At 36.3% G+C, this 18,204-nt stretch overlaps 1 protein-coding gene across 1 annotated transcript in view; it reads right to left on the reverse strand.

Moving 5' to 3' along the window:
* The window catches only part of LOC122796516 (band 4.1-like protein 4B), a 2,320,263-nt gene that overhangs the window by 2,166,038 nt on the left and 136,021 nt on the right, over positions 1-18,204 (reverse strand). The gene's annotated exons all lie outside the window — the stretch shown is intronic.

The following is an 18,204-nucleotide window of genomic DNA, read 5'->3' on the forward strand; positions in this document are numbered from 1 at the left end:
TGCTGACTCATTTGCATCAAACAGGTTTCTTTGAAACATTTACTCCAAATCCTGCACACATTCTCCAGTCTCAACATTTGATTTCTCCTTCATTTTTTCCACTACTAGATCATCTCCTTTTCACTCCTTCTGCCTCCCTGTCTACACTGCACCCAGAATGGAAATAGGAAGTGCTCCTCCAAAATGGTTCCCACTCGCAAAAATAACGAGTAGAAGTTACCTGATACCCTAGCCAAATTTCTCCTAGTAGTAGAAACACCACCTCAGATCTCTCCTGAAGAGAGGCTACTAGCCTAGTGGGACTAACCCAGTCACAAAGAATAAAGAAAAGTTGCTCCAAAGATTTAAATCTGGATCTCATGTCAGGCTTGTAGTGACTTGCAAAAGTGTTGTGTGAAGACCAAGTAGCTGCTACAGAAATATTATATACAGCTACATCTGTAAAAAATGCCTGAGAGGTAGCAACTGCTCTAGAGTTCTGTATGGATATTAAATGGCTCCTTCCCAAAAGTGGAGATAACTTCTAGGCACCCTTGATGTGGGAGGTCTACAAAGAGTACAGACAATTTTCTTTGGCCATGCAGAGAAGAATGAGCAGCACTGGGGCCATTTGAAAGGTTTCTTTGAGAATCAAATTGTTTCCTCTGCTTAAATACATAATGGGCCTCAGATCCATTGTTTTCTTTGGCTCTAAAAATAATCTGGATTAATATCTTGACCCTTTTTGGTCTGGTGGGATTTCTTGGATGGCTTTTTTAGCAAAGGATGCTGACCTCTCTTCTTGCTGCTTGTTTCTGATGGAGTGGAACGTCAGTAAGGGTAATGACTAGAATGGAAAAGAAAGTGTAGCAAGAAACTGGATACCCTCTGGATGTCACTGTCTTTGTCTACTTGTCTTCTGTGACAACTATCCACTCAGGAAAGTGGACAGACATATCCCCAAATGCTTCCAGAGCTGGACAATCATTAAATACCTCAGAAATATGCTATAGTTGCTCATCCAAACAACTCTTCTTTCTGTGTGGACAATCTCTCACAATGTTTTCCTGTGCAGCAGACTTCCTCCAAGACTGCTGGCTCTTCTGTTGTTTCCCATATCTGTACTACATCCAACACAACCTCCTTTACATTCTAGAAAATGGATGCTGACACAGCTAGAGCTTTATGCCAACAGAAGAGATGGTGCTGCTCTCTTTTTCCATTATGTCCTAGTGTGCATTAACCTCAAGGCTAAGATAGGGGTCCTGAAATAGTAAAATTAGAAGTCACCTAGATATCATCAGTAAAATCACTAAGTATGAACAAGGGATGTCAGTACACAGCAGTATCAGATCCTGAAACTCTGGCTGAACCGTCTGCCAAACTACAGTTTATCCATACACCAGGGTCTGATACAGATGAAACAACTAAACTAGAACATTTTTCTTTGTTGGATCTATCTGGCAATTTTACCAGGGAATGATGCAGTTCATCCACTAGACCGTCCTAAAAGTCAATCATTTGAGGTAAGTAGTTTATGGCCCTCAAGGAAAAAGTGTTAGATGCATAAACCCACGTCCTTAAATTATGCACAGCCCTGGAGTTATTATCTGAGGGAGTAAACTACAGGGTTCTGGAATGTAATCTTTTTAAAGGCAGATGCTGCAATAAGGGCATCTGACTTGATAGTCTACTGAAAATGTAATCTTAAGGTGGATGAGGATTAGGGTAAGCTTCCTGGGAATAGGTGACACTATTTCAAAAGTTCTCTCATGCAGCACTGGTGGCCATCTCTAGTATGACCATCACTGGAAGAAACACCCAAGATGGCTGCTGGTTGGAGGGAAAGGCCTTTATCAGCTGACATCAAATCTAACATTCATGTTCTGGCCAGGAGTACTAGGGTCTAAAGGTCCACATACACTTGAGGAAAATTCAACAGCAAGGTCATCAGTGTCAAATCATAACGTGCATAGATAAGGCAATGTAGACCATTACAACAAGGTTTCCAACATTGACTTACTAAGGATCAGTACCAGCAGCCTTAGAATCAGAAAAGAAAGTAACAGAGCCACTGACAATTTGGAAGATGTATGTTTTGGGAATAATATAACTGAACCCATCTGATCCATCACAGAACAGATGAGGAAGGGGTAGCAAACTTTCCTGTGTTCTGAACAGGGTGTTTGCAAACAGGTAATGAACAAATTCAAGGAACACAAGTTGATCTAGGGCTCACAATCTAACTTCTTAGGATCTGTACTGCCTACCAAACGACTGTTTCACCGAAAGTGAAACGGCCGAGCACACTTTCGTGAAAGTGCTTTTCACCGAAAAAGCACTTTTGTGACAGTGTGCTAAAAAAAAAAAAGAAAAGAAAAAAAAAAAAAAGAGAAAAACGTGGAGAAATGGATGTTGCTCAGGCCGTAGTACAGTGGGGATAAGGGAATATTCCCTTTTTCCCAGTGTAGTGCTATCTCGGAGTGAGAATATAAAAGTAGGGGGTGTGGGGGGCAGGGCGGCTTGCCCCCCTGCGTAAACGTGAGTTCTGTTTTTTTTTTTTTATTTTATTTATTTTTTTGCACACTTTAGCGAATGTGCTTTTTTGGAGAAAAGCACTTTCGCTAAAGTGTGTTCGGCAGTTTTAGTTTTGGTGTTATAGGCGTTCGGTAGATTGTCAGCCCAGGAAGTAAGACTGTGTGACTTATCTTGCTTTGGCATCAATGACTCTAATGGACATTGGCAGCATGTAAATGTTTCATTGCCCAGGTCCTTGCTTGTAAATATTTCATCTCCCAAGGCCCTGCTTACACTTACTAAAGGTGTCAGAATTTGTCAGAGATTTGGGATACATGGCTAAGCTTAAACAGTTCTCAGTGATCATTAGCCTAGTACAACACCTATGAACCTACGAAACTGAAATTACCACTTGGATTCCTTAAACTTCAACCAAAACTCCTGCACACCTTCAGCCAGTTTCTTATATCTAGACTTAGACAGATAAGCACCTCAAGCCACCTTCTGCAGTATCTAAGTTGCCTTAAGAAGCTTAAATTTCTTTCACAGGCACTTGTAACCACTGAGCTCCTCCTCAATGTAAAGGCCTTGCACTGTGGTACGATCCTATTACTGAGGTCACACTACCTTAAAACTCTGTTTGTGGTGCACAGAAAAAAAGGGTTTGTAGAAGCCCTCACTACATCTAACAGCAATGGCAACAACAGCAAGAGATTTAATTAATTTATTTTATTTATTTAAATTTGTCTAGGCATCAAAGGAAATCAATACAAGGGACAAGAAGAAAAGTGGACAGAAATTCCACTAACATAAAAGGAATTCAGAAATAACCAGAGAACAGAAAGAGAACAGTTATTTTGATAATGTAAGCAAGTCATAAAAGTACCAAAAGACTGAAGGCGGAAAAGGGGGGGGGGGGCAAAAAACTGGAGAAAATCCTCCAAAACACCCAAAAAAACTGGAAGATAAGCAAAGCAATCCGGAATTTAAAAATTATATCTACTCAGAGTTTTTGACAAACTTTCCTCACAAAAAAAAAAAAAAAAAAAAAAAAAACAAGCAAAACAAAATAGAATGGAACAATTTCTCAATATGGATGCAGAACAACTGTAAACAGAAAACTAAAGAGGACTGGCACCACTGTGCATTACGGGATGGGGAAGACAGGGACCAATGTAGCATGAGAAAGTTTTACATACCAAGTTGTCCTAATACTTGCTGGCCTATTCCTGATATTATGGAGGATGGCCATGATCTTACCAGACTGACAAATCCCCACAAAACAGGCCCATTTTCTGTAGTTAAAAGAGCTAATGGCATAGACATTAAAACCATTCAGCAGATAAAACTTTCCAAAGGTGCCACTCCCCACCCCCACATACACTCTCTCTCTCTCTCCTCCATCATACAAAAATGCTATACTACCTAGTTCTTTCTGTTACTGTGCTCAGCAAACAGGAGAAAAAAAACAGGAAAGGAGATTCCAGATTAGATACACCAAAGGAAGAGAAGGAAAAGTATGTTACAGAATATTGTTATAGTAAGTACACAAATTTAGTATCAGAAGATCAGAAGAGATCCAATTTCTGCAACAAGACAGAATCTTTAGCTAATCCTCCTGCATCCATCTTCAAGAGAAAATGCCACAGACAACAGTGGCCACAAAGACCTGTACCTGGAAATGTCCTGCCTCCTGTGTCTTGCAAAGTGGTTGTGATAAGTCCATACCATGCGTACAGAAAAGGCAGTCCTATGAGAATAAGCCCAAGGAAACAGAGGCAAGGGCTTTCCATGCTCATCATGGAACAATTAAATATAATTGGCTATCCAAATGGCAAAGTCAAGTTGAGACCTTTTTCCCCAGTTTGTAGTAAGTAAAATAGGAGTCTTTCAGCTTTACCTGGTTAGGGGTCGCTACAGTGGAACTCTGGTCCGCTAATAATTGGCAGTGGAGTTTTACGGTGCCGAGTTGCCAGCCCGATGCCCAACCTTCAAAGAAGGCAACCCCATTCACGCAAGCACCTACCTGCATGTCTTTAGATGTCACTCGACTGTGGAGTGGACATGCAGACTCCACACAGAAGGTGCTCCAGCCGAGAATCGAACAGGAGAAACTCTTGCTGTGAGGCGACAACGCTAACCGCTGCACCACCGGGGCTATCATTTTCAAAAAAACTTCTCCAATTCAAACAGACCCTTATCTTAGTGGACTTCCATGCAGTGGAAAAAAAGTATTCCCTTCTGTTAAGGGTGCTGGAAAAAGAAAACTGGAGGTTAACAGATTGGTTCAAATTACATTCCATAGCCATTTCTAGCATAAAGGCAGGATTTACTCTAAGCAACAAATTAATGGCTTGAATCATTTCATCAGTTATCTCCCAGGAAAAGCCCTCCATATAAGCTCAAGTAACTCAGCAGCTTCAGGGAAAAGGCCAAAGATGCAGATATGTGCTTATCTACATGGTAATTTGCTGGACTCCTTATCCAGGGGATTACCATAGGGCTTTTGGAGTGGGGATCTTTCTTGAGGGCTACTGCTGATACAAAACGGTCAGGTTTTTAAGTCCCTGTCCAAAAATTCCAATTCCTGAGAGAATGTAGCACAGTCTGCCTTCTTGGGAATCTGGGCCACCATCCTGGAGCCCCCTCCCCCCAACTACTTAATGATTACTTTCACTATATCTTGAATTGAAAGGTTTACCCATTAAGTCTGATGAAAGATCTAAAGATTTTCTGCAGTGCTTGTTGTGGAAAGAATACAAGGCCAGATGGCCAGTTCACACCCCCGCTTCATCATCTCCAGAACTTCCCTGGAGTATTCATCAGGGTAGATTTACAGAAGTTAGTGTCCTCCTCACCATTATCTATACTAGCTGCTGGACACGGCACTGGATATTTAATGTGCTACCTCTTGCTTTGGGCTTTCTCATGCACTAGAGAAGGAGGTAACAAATGAAGAAAAACAGCAACTTCTGGATGATGCAATGGATGAGAGGAAATGTTCCACAGCCTGGGTGTTACTCCCCTGTGCAGGAATCTGCAAGGCTGGTTGATCAGCAGGAACTACTGGGGAAGAAACAGACAAAATGGTATTGATGTGGACTAAGTGTAAGAGCAACACAAAAGCATGTTGGCTAGTTATTAATATCAGAGCCGAGAGGGTCACTGAATCCAGAGTTCCCCAGAATTCACATCACTACTAAAAGAGTGAGCATGTATATAAATACTAACTGTATGAATTAACTGGAAAACAACACAGGTAGAAACAGCAGTCAATGCCAGTCCTCTTAGGGTTAGTGCCAAAAAGGTGGGTGCTAAGGTAGAAGAATCAATTATCCTACTCTGTAAAGATACGCTGGTAAAAGGGAGTCTAGTCTTAGCTGAAAATCCTAGTGAGAAACAAACCAGCCGATTTTGTAGCTCTAGAAAGAAGACTTCCATCAGCTTCTCATAGGCAGTATCATTTGCATCAGTGGCATTGGTGTCAAGGGTTCTAGAGCTAAAAACATAATTCTCTGTAGCTCTCTCAGCAGCCTTCAATCTAACAGAAGAGGACGAATCAAAAATAAAAGCAGCAACACATTTACAATTACCTGGAGACTAGCAAGTGAAGGTTTTTCTACAAGCTTAAAAGTAAATGGAGCCTTTTTTATCAGATAACTCCGTGTACGGAGTTGTGTAGTTATGTTCACAACACAGCAATGTGCTAAGCTGATTGTGAATGATGTTACCTACACTGAGCCTGAAGATATAGTTAACCTGCTGGCTGATAAATTTAGCTCTAACTTGACCCTCTCCCCTTTCTCTCTCTCCCTTTCTCGTCCCCTCTCTCTCTCTCCCTTTCTCTCTCTCTCCCTTTCTCATCTATCAGTCTCCTTCTCCCAAAATATACCTGAAACTGGCTAACCTCCAGCTATCACACAAGACGAAGTGCTGTTAAAAGCTAAAAATACTGCACTGATGGGTCCTGACAATATCTCTGGATGCATCTTAAATAGCAAAAACATGATTTAGCCACACCCCTAACAACACTATTCAATCTCAGGCTTCATACAGGTTTTGTACTAAGCAAATGGAGTAAAGCTTCAGTCATTCCCCTGCACAAGGGAAGTCCTTCCACAGATCAAGGTAATTACAGACCCCCAAGTCAGACCAAACTTGTACTACAAGTTATGGAAAACTTATCATGGAATTAATCAAACAGAACATAGGGAATCTCCAAACATCAGACCTGTCTCAGTTGGGATTCATCAAGGGCAAGTTGTGTTTACTCAGCCTGGTGGATTTTTTTGAAAAGGTCAGCAAAGCAATGGATGAAGGCAAAACAGAATATTTTGCATACCTCGACCTGGCTAAATCTTTTGACAGTTCCCCACTCAGGCATAGTAGAAAATGTAATAGGCTTGGAAAACCCCTATGTCACTCACTAAAGGAATACAGGTTGAAATGGCTGGCCAACCTATGAATAAGATTACGAAAAGGCTCAAAGATAAATCACTAGAGGAGTCCCCCTGGGTTCTGTGCTGGGACTTCTCCTGTTTGGTATCTACTTTTCTGAAGTAAAAGTCAATATCAAAGGGCTCTGGCTGACTAACTTTTCAGATAACTGCAAGCTAATAACAGTCATTGAATCCCTAAAAGACTTGGCCATCCTGTAGGAAGGTTTGTCTCACATAAATAATTGCAGTCAAAATTGTGGTCTGAAACTAAAATGACAGAAAATGCATTACTGTATCCGATCGGAAGGTATCTATCTCAGGGAACTACTACATTGACAATACATCCCTAAGAACTGACCCGGTTGTTCAGGATTTGGGAAATTAAGTGAACAGTGACCTAATGTTTGACCAACATGAGTCTACTGTTGTGAGAAAGTCCTTTTATATTGTACAGCTTATAAACAAAGGGATTGTGTTTAGATTTAGAGATATCATTGTTCCTCTTTACTCAGCATTCCTTAGGTCAATCATTGAATATTAGCCCCCTTTGGCATGCATCTGTCCAATACAAACAACAACTGGAATTCCCACAGAGATACAATACTAAAAGGATACAAGACCTAAACAAAACATCCTACATGGACCGACTCAAAGCCCTGTCACTATACTCGGTATCCTACAGACTGCTAAGTGGTGACCGTGTCTGTCATACAAGGCATCCTATAACCCATTACTGATGGATTTTCTGCACGTCAGCAAGTCAAATGGCATCATAAATCATTGGTCTAGGGCTCTAAACCTCTTCTGCAACATGAACAGAATGTTTTGGAGGGATGAGTATATTTCACAGAAGATACCGTTGCTATGGAACAGACTCCTTATTCACATAAAACAGAGTTCATCCATGCATATTTTCAAGCGCAACTTAGGTCTATGGGTTGGGACATATAAAATGTATCCCAGGACTGCCCCCTGTACTACTAATGGACAGAGGCAGCTCCTAAATGCTTTATACCATTGCATGGGTCCCCTCAAATTATCTATGGTATGATCCCAGTTATTCTTATTGGGGGTAGCATATAACAGTCATTGTTATTAGGAGATAACATATAATTAATGATCATGAGATGGGCAAGATCAATCTATAACCAAATGGGAGAGGTTATTTTGAGCACAAAAAGGGAAACTGGCTAGGCCTAAAATGGCCTGCAAGGGCAGCTAACCTACTAACTTACCTATGAACCTAGGTGTGACTCATCATACATCTGGGAGAGTAAAATGGTGGCCTAATGGTTAAGGTGTTTGCCTTACAAACACAAGGTGCAGGGTTTGAGTGTCACAAGGGATAATTGGCTAGGCTTACAATGGCTTGCAAGGGTAGTTAGCCTAGTACTAACCTATGACCCTATAAAAATGCATTCCCCTAACTTTTACTTTCACATTGAGAGACTCAAACCACAATAATACTGGAAAGTTTCAAAGCTGAGAGCTTCAAGATGGAAGGGACTGTTGGTCTCAAGTTCAAAGTTGATGGCTTATCTTAGGACTTAGAATCAGCACATTCAGCCTCTAAAGATCTTTTCAGGAAATACAGTCTGAGACACAGAAATGAAAGTGTTAAAGGAAAAATCAGAGGGGATATCACAGGGAAACAATGCAAGTTTCCTCAAGGCAAGTAATGCAATTTGTATGTCTTGTCTTCTTACAGGAGCAACAAAGGAAACCACCATGCTCAGTGTTTGCTAACTGGGGAAACCACTCAAACTCCCCAAACCAGTAGAAAAGAAATAAAATGAAAATTCATTTAAGTGTGCATAAATACATATACATATCTCACCCTACCATGGATTGCCAGCCCAGCTCATTCTGGCATGCAAATTCTGCAAAGAAATGCAGTGGATTCATTAGGCACCACTTCTGCTCACATCAGATTAAGTTTCCATGTATTACTTGGCCCTGTTCCCCTGCATTTTGGCATCGCTCTTGGAAGTGTTTTTTTTTTTTTTCAATGAGTCATGGTTATTTGCAGAATTCCAACCCTGGGCCAGAAGATGGGAAATGTCCCCATCTAGCCAACTACCCAACCTGGCACCAGTAACTTTATTGGTTTCTGGCTTCTGTCAGAGCCAAACTTACTACTATGCCTAACGCCAACTATGAAACCAATGTGTGTTTAATTTATTTTGTGTTGTTCATGTACATTCTCTCAGCTTTCCATTGCTATCCTGATTGACTACTGTGATGTAATCACCAAAACTGTGCCTGAAACTGGTCAGTTATGATCACTGCACTGCTCTGGCAAGTAAGTAAATTAACAACCAAAGCAAACAAAACAAAAATATTCAACAGCGACTGATCTAGAAGCATGAGCTCTAAGCTTCAGTTTCCAGGTGAATTAACAAGCAGCTTCAAAGCCACTGGCAGTTCAAGTTTAGCTTTTCTGAGACAAAATGAAGACATACCGGAAGGCAATAATAAAAAGGGATTGGTGGAGCATTTTTTCTTCACAGACAAAACAACAAAATGTAACCTGTATGTAAGATATGAAATCTGAAAATGTTACAATTTGAAATTGTATGCATAATACTTCTGGCTCTAGAAGATTTGATCATAATGAGTAATGTCGATACGACACCTCAATGCAAAAAGCAAAACTGGGAAACAGGGTTGATAATGACATAGATGAATATAAATAAAAGTTGTTTTGTAGTCGAATTTCACAGTGGAGATGTTCCAATTCTTTATCCTCTGTGCTGTTCTTAAGATTATAAAAGGAATGTGCAGTAGTAAAACAGCTCTTGGCGTTGTTACATTAACTTTTATACTGACACCCATGCCTCTCAACCGTTGTGAATTTCTCTGTATTTCCCATTTTTGGGGGTGAAATAATAGGATGCACAAATTCCCAAGTAGCCCCTTCAAATCCCAATTTTGTTTTTTTTTTTTATTTAAATTTTTCAGTTAACGCTGAGGAAATCTTCTTTGACGGCAGAGTCAACATGCTCTGGTAAGTCAGGACTGCTGGGAAATTTTGTACTATAGACTGAAGACACAGTAGGCTAGACACTGTAACATTTGAAACTGAAGAGGGGGTAGCTGTTGGACAGTAAAACGGTTTGTTTAGCAATTGTAATGTCTCTGGTTTGAAGCATTGTTTTTTTCCTAGTATAGAAGATAACGGTCAAACGGATTAGCGCAATAAGTACCTTGTAATAAAAATAAATCCAATGCAAGTAGAAAGTTAGGTACTTATGCGCGAAGTGGTGTCCATACCAGTGATGTGAGATAGATCCAAAATGCAATCCACTTTCAAGTATTCAAACAAAAGCGAAACTTGTCCAAAGTAAATTCCAAATATTTATTATACACGGATTGACAGGTTAAAAAACAGAGATGAGCGCTTTCACTAAGATTAGCTTCTTCAGATCTTTACAATTTCACTTTAGGTTGGTGCTACATATATAGCGTTCTCATCAATCATTAATTGAAAAATTCATATCAATTAAACAATTTCATAAGAAAAGGGGGGAAAAAAACATTTAAACATTTAAAGGTGAACTGTCATTGCAGAATATCATAAAATTCTTGATGTGTCAGAAACAAAAACAGTTCATATGACATAATGTTCTGTATCTACTACCTTATAATATATGAATGTATGAATACATGAATATACCCCTTATAATGAATAACAGTGGTAAATAAATCCATCATATATTACACGTATATAGTCCATTTGGACTGCTTGAACTGCATTAAGTCATTAAAACATATTCAAAAACATTGTAAACATTAAAAAAGAGAGAGAGAGAGTTTTATTATACAAACAAATCATCAGACCTTAAATATGGGATATTCATATGGAGCCTGAAGCCCTACAATGTAATTATATATTCTATCATGTTGTATAAATGAATGAACCCTATTTATGTAATAAATATTTGAATGTATGATACTGAAGTCATGACATCGTCCTCAATAAACAGTGATTTATAATATTTCATGAATGGAATACAATAGAGCATATTAATAAAATAGGTATGGTAGAATTCTATATATGTTGGCAAATATGTAAATTAGGATATGTATGAGAAATGTCAATGAAAAATATTATTAAATTATTAATAGAAATATATATAATAAAATAATTAAATGTTTAAAACTTGATTAAAATATGTATATATATAACCAATGTATGTATATATGAAGCGAAGCACAATTCATATATGTAAATGTAATGGTAAAATATGTAATCAAATAGAATTGATAGTTATAAATTGATATATAGCCAGTATATATATATACATAAAATACAGTATATGTATATGTATATTATCATAACAATTATACCAATTGTGTATGTATGTAGTATAGATGGTAGAAAATATGTGGTATAATATATATATACTGGTTAATGCCTTGATATGTACATGAAAGTTTGTAATATATATATATATGATGTGAAAAAATGTGAATGTATAAATGTAGATCTATAAATGTGTCAATATAAAAAAGTATACCTAAAAATATCAATAAAAGAGTGTACATAAAATTATGGAGAAATATAAATATGAATATGTATAAAGATATGAATATAAATATAAATATATGAAATATGAAAACATGAAAATGTAAAATGTATAAAAATATATATATCTGGATATATGGATATATGAATATATGAATGTGTGTGTATGAGTTATAGATGAGCAGTATAAATATATCAATATGAAGGTGTGCATAAGAGTATGTAGACAGATGAATAAATATAAATATATGAATGTATAAATATGTATAAATAAATATATATGTATATCTAAATGCATGAAGGTATAAATATAAGAATATGTGTACATGAGTTAGAGATGTACAATGTATCTATAAAGAAATATGAATACATGTGAATGTATATTGAATGTATATGTACAATATGTATGAAATGTATATGTATCTAAACATCTCATTGGATTGTGTGTAGGAAATATTAAGTGGATAAATAGGGTGGATGGGTGGAAAATAAAGTATGTGATAGGTTTAATCTGTAGATGGTTTGGAATATAAGGGCTCACTTATAGATGTACGATGTAAATATAGATATGAATGTAAATATAGACAATAATCAACTTGCCTCGTACATTATTTGATGTGTCTTCGTTGCCTTAGGTATGGTTTGATCGAGGCCCTCTCATTCAAACCATGCCCCCTATCTGCTCTTAATAAAATTATCCACCCACTCTCCCTATTTTCAGTGTGACATCTTATATTTCCTCCCCTTGGGTTTGGTATTATGACCTCTAGAACCCTAAATGTAAAGGTATGTTGTACTCCAGCTTCCATGACATGTTTCGCCAAGGCATTATTGGTATTTAACTTTCTAATATTATAGCAGTGCTCCCTCATCCTATCCCGTAGGCATCTATTAGTTTTGCCCACGTAGAAGGATGAGCAAACCGAGCACACTGCTAAATAAACGACGTGGCACGTCATGCAATTGGCATTTGCATTGATAATAATTTCCTTGTTGGAGTCGGGATGTATAAAAATAGGGTCAACATTAATTAATGTACAAAAATTGCAGTTACCACAGGGCATGGTGTAATTGACAATGCTAGAGTCCTTCTTATATGTATTATGGCATAAAATCCTTCTCAGATTCATTTTATTCCTATATAAAAATGTGGGTTTTTCACCCACTATACTCTTGATGTCATCATCTATGGTTAAAATATCCCAATATTTATTTATAATAGCTCTAACTTCATCATTGTCTCTAGTATAAAAAGTTGGGAACTTAACCTTGTTTGAGACATTATTAATGTTAATAATATTTGTGTTGGCTGGACCAAAATATGGTGCACCTCTGGTTTCTCTAACTTCAGGTGTTATTTCTAAAGATTCTTTAATTTCATTTGGTTTATAGCCTCTTTCTAATAGTTGGTTTCCCAACTCATCCAAGTCCCTTTTTAAACCCACTCCATTGGAGTTCATCCTGGACATCCTTAGGGCTTGTCCTTTCATAATATTTCTGAACACATATGTTGGATGCATACTAGTTCTGAATAGTAGCATATTATGGTGACAACTCTTTCTAAAAACTCCAGTGTTGATCAATCCACATGGTAATTTTTCAATGAATAAATCCAAAAATTCAATTCTAGTCATGTTATATTGTGTTGTAAATTTAAGGCATTCAGTTAAATTATTAATTATTGAAATAAAATCTTTCAAAGAATTCATATTACCCTTCCATAAGATAAATAAATCATCTACAAACCGCCTATAAAAAATTACATTGGATTTAAACAAAGAATTGTGAAACAGTGCTACCTCTTCCCAGTAGGCTAGGAACATGTTGGCGTAGCTATTTGCACATGGGGTGCCCATAGCTACGCCTTCACATTGCCTATAGACGTTGTCATTGAACATAAAAACATTATTTTCCAAAATCAATTCTAGGAAATGTGTTATAAGATCAATAAGAACTTCAGAGTAATCACTGTGCTTCCTAAGGTAACATGCTACATAACTTAGCCCTAATTCATTTGGAATTATTGTGAATAGTGATTGAACATCAAGTGTAACCAGTATTAGTTCATCTATAACTGTGCAGTCCTTTAATGCATCATAAAGGTCTGTTAAAAAATGTTTAGAATCTCGTAGCACATATTGATTATTATTCAGAATACATCTCAGGTGTTTCTCAATAAAAACGGATATATGTTCGGTCACCCAACCCTTCCCAGAGACTATTGGTCGCATGGGTGGGTCAGTATAACTTTTGTGGATCTTAGGTAGACCCTGGATAATGGGAATGGTGGGTGAAGGTACATATAAAAATTCATAAAGGTTTTTGTCAATTAAACCACTTTTAAAAATGTCTGTTAGGACATTGTGAACATAAATACACATAGCATTGATAGAACTCATACACTCCTTTTTATAAAATTTATCATGCAGCATTGTATTCATTTTATATATATAATATTCTGTATCCAAAATCACTATTCCGGAACCTTTGTCCGCTGGTCTAATGGTAACATTGCTATCATTCTTTAATTTGTTGAGACTAACTCTCTCATTATAAGTTAAATTATTGAAACCTTTCTTTTTATTTCGTGCAGACCCGCTGTTGGTATAAAATTTATGAAGCTCTTCTTCTGTTAATTTAAAATAAGTTTCAACTAGAGGATGGTTGTTTGGTATAAAATCACTGAGATTCTTAAAAATAAAATGTTTCTTTTCATTAGTTGGTGGGCTAATCGTTTCTAAGTTGTCTTTGGATTTGTACAAGTATTTCAACATTAAGTTACGACAAAACACTTTAAGATCCCTTACTGTGTCTATTACACAACTATTACTGTGTGGGATAAAATTTAGTCCCTTGTTCAAAAGCTTGACCTCATCATTTGTTAAAACAATACTAGATAGATTGAAAATTAAACCTTGTGGTTGTTGTTCCACATTTTCTTTATAGTTGTATGATGGAGGGATTCCCCCGATAGTTTTCTTTTCTGCCTCCCCCTGCTCATCGATCTGGACCTCCTCTGGCCCTTGTCTTGGCGTATGGCTAAAGGGAAGGTCAGATCGATGTTTGAACCTGTGGTAACAACCTTATCTTTTATTTTAGGTTTTACAACAGGCGTAGTTACAAGTTTGTCTTTACTATTAGTGTTGTTGATGTTGACATTAGGGTATAAGTTGCAATTATTAACAGTACCCTCATGCGTTATATGTATAACGTCTGAGGAGTCATTGCAAGCCGTAGTTTCATCATTCTCAATTGTGATGTTATTATCTAGGTTGGCTGATACATTACTAGTAATAGTGTGGATGATTACATCATTTTTCCTGTGTATTACATTATTGCCCACTGTATGTGAAGCTGTTGGTTTATCTGTTAAAAGTTCATCAGTAATAGGTGGTGTTATCTCATACGCCAAGACAAGGGCCAGAGGAGGTCCAGATCGATGAGCAGGGGGAGGCAGAAAAGAAAACTATCGGGGGAATCCCTCCATCATACAACTATAAAGAAAATGTGGAACAACAACCACAAGGTTTAATTTTCAATCTATCTAGTATTGTTTTAACAAATGATGAGGTCAAGCTTTTGAACAAGGGACTAAATTTTATCCCACACAGTAATAGTTGTGTAATAGACACAGTAAGGGATCTTAAAGTGTTTTGTCGTAACTTAATGTTGAAATACTTGTACAAATCCAAAGAGAACTTAGAAACGATTAGCCCACCAACTAATGAAAAGAAACATTTTATTTTTAAGAATCTCAGTGATTTTATACCAAACAACCATCCTCTAGTTGAAACTTATTTTAAATTAACAGAAGAGCTTCATAAATTTTATACCAACAGCGGGTCTGCACGAAATAAAAAGAAAGGTTTCAATAATTTAACTTATAATGAGAGAGTTAGTCTCAACAAATTAAAGAATGATAGCAATGTTACCATTAGACCAGCGGACAAAGGTTCCGGAATAGTGATTTTAGATACAGAATATTATATATATAAAATGAATACAATGCTGCATGATACATTTTATAAAAAGGAGTGTATGAGTTCTATCAATGCTATGTGTATTTATGTTCACAATGTCCTAACAGACATTTTTAAAAGTGGTTTAATTGACAAAAACCTTTATGAATTTTTATATGTACCTTCACCCACCATTCCCATTATCCAGGGTCTACCTAAGATCCACAAAAGTTATACTGACCCACCCATGTGACCAATAGTCTCTGGGAAGGGTTGGGTGACCGAACATATATCCGTTTTTATTGAGAAACACCCGAGATGTATTCTGAATAATAATCAATATGTGCTACGAGATTCTAAACATTTTTTAACAGACCTTTATGATGCATTAAAGGACTGCACAGTTATAGATGAACTAATACTGGTTACACTTTATGTTCAATCACTATTCACAATAATTCCAAATGAATTAGGGCTAAGTTATGTAGCATGTTACCTTAGGAAGCACAGTGATTACTCTGAAGTTCTTATTGATCTTATAACACATTTCCTAGAATTGATTTTGGAAAATAATGTTTTTATGTTCAATGACAATGTCTATAGGCAATGTGAAGGCGTAGCTATGGGCACCCCATGTGCAAATAGCTACGCCAACATGTTCCTAGCCTACTGGGAAGAGGTAGCACTGTTTCACAATTCTTTGTTTAAATCCAATGTAATTTTTTATAGGCGGTTTGTAGATGATTTATTTATCTTATGGAAGGGTAATATGAATTCTTTGAAAGATTTTATTTCAATAATTAATAATTTAACTGAATGCCTTAAATTTACAACACAATATAACATGACTAGAATTGAATTTTTGGATTTATTCATTGAAAAATTACCATGTGGATTGATCAACACTGGAGTTTTTAGAAAGAGTTGTCACCGTAATATGCTACTATTCAGAACTAGTATGCATCCAACATATGTGTTCAGAAATATTATGAAAGGACAAGCCCTAAGGATGTCCAGGATGAACTCCAATGGAGTGGGTTTAAAAAGGGACTTGGATGAGTTGGGAAACCAACTATTAGAAAGAGGCTATAAACCAAATGAAATTAAAGAATCTTTAGAAATAACACCTGAAGTTAGAGAAACCAGAGGTGCACCATATTTTGGTCCAGCCAACACAAATATTATTAACATTAATAATGTCTCAAACAAGGTTAAGTTCCCAACTTTTTATACTAGAGACAATGATGAAGTTAGAGCTATTATAAATAAATATTGGGATATTTTAACCATAGATGATGACATCAAGAGTATAGTGGGTGAAAAACCCACATTTTTATATAGGAATAAAATGAATCTGAAAAGGATTTTATGCCATAATACATATAAGAAGGACTCTAGCATTGTCAATTACACCATGCCCTGTGGTAACTGCAATTTTTGTACATTAATTAATGTTGACCCTATTTTTATACATCCCGACTCCAACAAAGAAATTATTATCAATGCAAATGCCAATTGCATGACGTGCCACGTCGTTTATTTAGCAGTGTGCTCGGTTTGCTCATCCTTCTACGTGGGCAAAACTAATAGATGTCTACGGGATAGGATGAGGGAGCACTGCTATAATATTAGAAAGTTAAATACCAATAATGCCTTGGCGAAACATGTCATGGAAGCTGGAGTACAACATACCTTTACATTTAGGGTTCTAGAGGTCATAATACCAAACCCAAGGGGAGGAAATATAAGATGTCACACTGAAAATAGGGAGAGTGGGTGGATAATTTTATTAAGAGCAGATAGGGGGCATGGTTTGAATGAGAGGGCCTCGATCAAACCATACTTAAGGCAACGAAGACACATCAAATAATGTACGAGGCAAGTTGATTATTGTCTATATTTACATTCATATCTATATTTACATCGTACATCTATAAGTGAGCCCTTATATTCCAAACCATCTACAGATTAAACCTATCACATACTTTATTTTCCACCCATCCACCCTATTTATCCACTTAATATTTCCTACACACAATCCAATGAGATGTTTAGATACATATACATTTCATACATATTGTACATATACATTCAATATACATTCACATGTATTCATATTTCTTTATAGATACATTGTACATCTCTAACTCATGTACACATATTCTTATATTTATACCTTCATGCATTTAGATATACATATATATTTATTTATACATATTTATACATTCATATATTTATATTTATTCATCTGTCTACATACTCTTATGCACACCTTCATATTGATATATTTATACTGCTCATCTATAACTCATACACACACATTCATATATTCATATATCCATATATCCAGATATATATATTTTTATACATTTTACATTTTCATGTTTTCATATTTCATATATTTATATTTATATTCATATCTTTATACATATTCATATTTCTCCATAATTTTATGTACACTCTTTTATTGATATTTTAGGTATACTTTTTTATATTGACACATTTATAGATCTACATTTATACATTCACATTTTTTCACATCATATATATATATATTACAAACTTTCATGTACATATCAAGGCATTAACCAGTATATATATATTATACCACATATTTTCTACCATCTATACTACATACATACACAATTGGTATAATTGTTATGATAATATACATATACATATACTGTATTTTATGTATATATATATACTGGCTATATATCAATTTATAACTATCAATTCTATTTGATTACATATTTTACCATTACATTTACATATATGAATT

Source organism: Protopterus annectens, chromosome 3.part0 (genome assembly GCF_019279795.1).
Source record: "Protopterus annectens isolate FY-2018-M chromosome 3.part0, PAN1.0, whole genome shotgun sequence".
Lineage (NCBI taxonomy): Eukaryota > Metazoa > Chordata > Ceratodontiformes > Protopteridae > Protopterus > Protopterus annectens.